We start from the raw sequence: 4,688 nt of genomic DNA, 5'->3' as shown, positions 1-4,688 counted from the left end.
ACACCTGCCTACCCGGTTCTCAGTCCTGGTCGCAGAAAAGGCTGTGTCTAACATAAGATCTAGGTCGGAGTTATATTACGAATTAATTATATTATATTCTCTTAATACTTCCGGATCTACTTTCGATATATAAACGTTTAAGATGTTTAGATCGTCTTCTTAGTAAGTATAAGTAAAGTTTAGATAACTTCTTTTTTATGAATATTTATCGTTTTAGTAAATCTTTATACTAAAGGTTATTTCGATTTTAGAAGAGGGGTTCCTTAGTTCGTATATAGTATAGCTATATTTTAGTAGTGTTAAAGTATAGTAGAGATCTAAATATATTCTTCTTACTTAATATTTAGTTCGAATATATATATATATAAATATAATCGCTATTAATATCGCTTTCTCACTATCGATACTTTCTTCGACTATTACTATTTCTTCTTCTACTATATTAGCTTTAGGAGTAGTCGTCGCTATTTCTTTAGTTTTAGATTTCTTTTCGGCAGCTATAACTTATTTTTTCTTATCTTTATAGTCTTTCGCGTAATGATCTAACTTATTGTAACTATAATAGATCGTTTCTTTTTCTTTTCTAAGATCGGTTTTCTCTTTTTTATTTTCTCTATTATTATTACGTCTTTTTTACGCTTAGTTTAGATCTATAGATTATGATCCGTAATAAAGTTCGCGTCTTTTCTAAGTATTAGCTCGTTAAGTCTTTATTATATAGGTTTTTTAAGTAATATTAAAGCGCTTATACTAGTAATATTCTTTAATATCGTTATCTTTCTTAATAGCTATAGCTATTTATTTCTTTAGTAGTTTCTTCTTTAAATATCGAAGTTCTTACTTAATTTTCGGCTTTAATTCTTCTCGAAAGATAAAGATGATAATATTATCTTATTAGTTAAGCTTCGTATTTAGCGTTCTAAACGTAGTTATATATTCTTAAATAGACTTAATTTATTAAAGACTTACTATTTTCTTTTAAGCTTTCTTTTCTTTATCTTTCGTCTCGAATATTAGTTTTATTATTTTCTTAAATTCCGTAAACGTAGCGAAGAGACTAATAGTCTCGTTCTCTCTATTATCTACTTCGTTCTTAATATAGTTCTTAACGAAGAGTTTAAGCTAAGCCTCGATATTATCTTCGAAGTAACTTTCTATAAAGAGTATTTTCTATAAGTTATTCTAGAAGTTAGTGAAGTTCATTAGAATATATAAATCCGTGTGGTGAATAAAGAATATAAGTTTAGATTTCACGTCGTTAAAAGGCTTAGATGAGTTACTAATCTTTCCCTTAGTTACTGGTGCTAGCGCGGCGATAGTTATTACCGTTCTTAAGGTACTCGGTGTTAGCCTCGGGGTACTAGTAGTAGTAGATATAGTGTCGTTAAGAGATAGTCGTACTATGCGTCGTGCTAGTTCGTTAATGAGCGAGATAGATCGGTTGGGTCTTCCTTAACTACTTATAGGGGTCGTTCTTCATAATAAGGGTAGTAGCTAAAGTGTTAAGGTTCCTACCGGGATCTAACTAGGTTAGGGTTCCTAGTAATAATTCTAATAGTATGAATTAGTTGGGAAGAACGTAAGGTATAAGAAGTCACTTATTACTAAGAACTATAAGTTTAATAGTTAATATGAGTTAACTACGAAGAGAGTGTAAGCTATCTAGGGGGGGAAACGAGAGTATATATAATGCTTATGCTCTGTGCGCTCTATACGCTCTATACGCTCTGCCCCAACAGGGCCAGCAGAGCTAACAGAGCCAGCAGGGCATATCACGTAACTTAGCCTTACTCTCTTACGGACTCTTCCATTTAGCTAATAAGTATAGAGAGCCGCGCCCGTGCAGCCCCCGGCCGGTCCCTTCTAAGGCTATGTCTAACATAATGAAGTAATATATTAAGGCGTTTACGGAACTTATTATTACGATATTATTAGTGTAAAATTAGACGTAAGCTTTTATACGCGACGAAATCTTCGCGGAGTATCTTAATTACTTATATTACTTAAAACTATTTATAAATAATTAAAGCTTAGTTTTCTTAATAAAAAATACACTAAATAAAGCTATAAAATAGTGCAGCGCTATTTTTCGAGATTAATGAAGATATTCTTTAAGTATTTATTAAGAATAGAGAGAATTAAGTGATTACTTAACGAAATAAAGTAAAGACGAGAGAGAAGAGATAGTAGAAATAATTAAGAGCTAACTTAGTCGTTTATTAACTTCATTACTCGTTAAATAGCGAACTTCGTTATATACTAATATTACTACTATATATTTACGTCGGTTTTAGTTTCTTCTTATCTATTCTTTCACTTATAAAGTACTATTTACGAACTAAGTAAGAAATACTTCAGTAATCGCGGTGACGGCGTCTTAATATTTATTCGCTCGACTTCTTACTCGTCTTTAGTATTATTTATAGTCTAGATAATACTTTCTTCTCTTTAATTAATTAATTAGCTTACTTATTCATAGTTTCCGTAAATAAATTACTCTATATCGCTATCGTTACTATATTCTATTATTATATCTATTTATACTATAAATTTTAATTTACGCATCGTAATATCTATATTTCGCCGTAATATATAAATCGAAAAACTATTACTAAGTATCTTTTTAAGTTTACGCTAGCTTATTAGTCTCTTAGCGAAATTATTTTTAGATTTAATATATAACTAAATAAATTAATTTATATTAAAGATTACTAAAATATTATAAGCTATTTTCTCTATAATTCTTATCTTTATTCTATTCACTATCTATATATTTTAAGAGCTATTTTAGAAGTAAATAAACGAGCGTAAATAATTAATAATATTTACTTTATAAAAATTAAACTAAATAAGTTAAAATATAAGAGAAATTATAATAGAGTTATCGATATTACTATATCGTCTTCTTTATTATAATAATACTAATTATAAATATTAAATTTACTTTAAATAATAACTTAATTAATCTAAAACTTTAGTAATAAACTTAATAAAAAATAAGCGAATATAAGAATAGTTATAGAGAGCTTATCTTTCTTCTTATCTTATATAAGTAAAGTTACCTTTATTTACTTAGTGAATTTTTTTCGAATTATTCTTTTCGTTTATATCTTAGTTCGCGAAACTCTCGAAAATCTCTTTCTTTACTAATTCTTTTAGAAGAAAGAGAGAGCTCAATAATAAAGTTAGTTCGAAGCCGTTCTTAATTATTTTCTTTAGCTCCGCTTAATATCTAAATTAGCGGAGTTATATAAGTAGTCGGAGCTCTTTAAGATAAGTATCTAGTCTAAGTTTTAACGACTTCACTACTTAATTTTCCGAAACTATTTCGATTATTAATATATTCACTTCGCTCTTCTTTAATCTTATTTATAGAATCACTATTATTATTCTCTTCTATAATTATTACTCTTATTACCGTATTACTTAACTTTACTAACTCGAATCGATCCGAGTTACGTAAATAAAAATACTTTAATCGATTAATAATAAAAGTTTTATAAAGCTTCGTGCTATTTAATTTATATAGAATATAATTATTATAAGTTAAATTTATTTATAAAACTTAATATAAACTTATTTACTAAAAGAAGAGCTTCTTAGAGCTTAATATATTCATTAAACTAAATATATTATAAACTAAAACTAATATTTCTTCTTTTAATTTCTTTATTCGAATTTAATAACGTTTATTAAAATACTTCTTATCTCGCTTACGTTATCGTCTTAAACGTTTCCGCGTCTCTTTTAAATTCTCTTTACGTCTCTTAAGTACGCGCGCTTATATTTTTATAAGTTCTTTAATGGTATAGATCTCTTCTTATAATATTAGTTTCTAAGTAATAATATTTAGTTTAATGAGGAGTTTCGGTCGATCGAGATACTTTAATTCGTATAGAGTAAAGCCCGTACTAACTTTAATAATTATTTAATCCGCTTATAATATAGTATATAAATAGTTTATTTAGTCTTTACGATTCGGCCTCTTATATATCTTCGTAAGAACGTTCGCGATAACTCGATAACTTACTTTCACTTAGCTATTTATTTAAGAATAATACGTAGAAGTAATTACTCTTTTAATATTATATTTATTTATTAAAGTAATTATTAAGTTCTTATTTTTAGACTCTTTATTAACGACTAGCTTTTTAAATATTCTATAACGATAGATTAAATCTTTTTAAAGAAATTTTATCATTAATATATTATTATTCTTAGCTAGCTTACGCGCTTCTACTTATTCGGAGAAGATACTTTTAGTCTTCACTAAATAAGCTTTTCTTCGTAATTTTAATATCGACGTTATATTTATATAAATAGTCTTTTATCTTTTATTAACGTAAGTAAATTTTATCTTCTCTTTAATTCTTCGCGAGTCTTAGAACTAATATTCTATATATATCTTTTTATATTCTTTTACTATCGTATATATACTATTCTAATAGTATCGATTCGTAATACGTCGATAAGTAATCTTAACTTCTTTATATTTACTTTTATTATATAGTTCTTTTAAAATTCGTTACTTTATTTCTTTTTTATTTATTACTCGTCGCGTAAATCTTATAATATTAAATCTTCGAAATAAATAATCGTTTTATATAAAGTATTTTAGTACTTCTCGCTTTATTTTTTTAAAGTTATCGTTATTTATTTCTGTGGAATATCGCCCTCTAAAGGTTTAT

This window comes from Cladophialophora psammophila (genome assembly GCF_000585535.1).
Source record: "Cladophialophora psammophila CBS 110553 chromosome Unknown aczJe-supercont1.37, whole genome shotgun sequence".
In the NCBI taxonomy this organism is placed as follows: domain Eukaryota; kingdom Fungi; phylum Ascomycota; class Eurotiomycetes; order Chaetothyriales; family Herpotrichiellaceae; genus Cladophialophora; species Cladophialophora psammophila.
Note: the sequence above shows the minus strand (reverse complement) of the source record.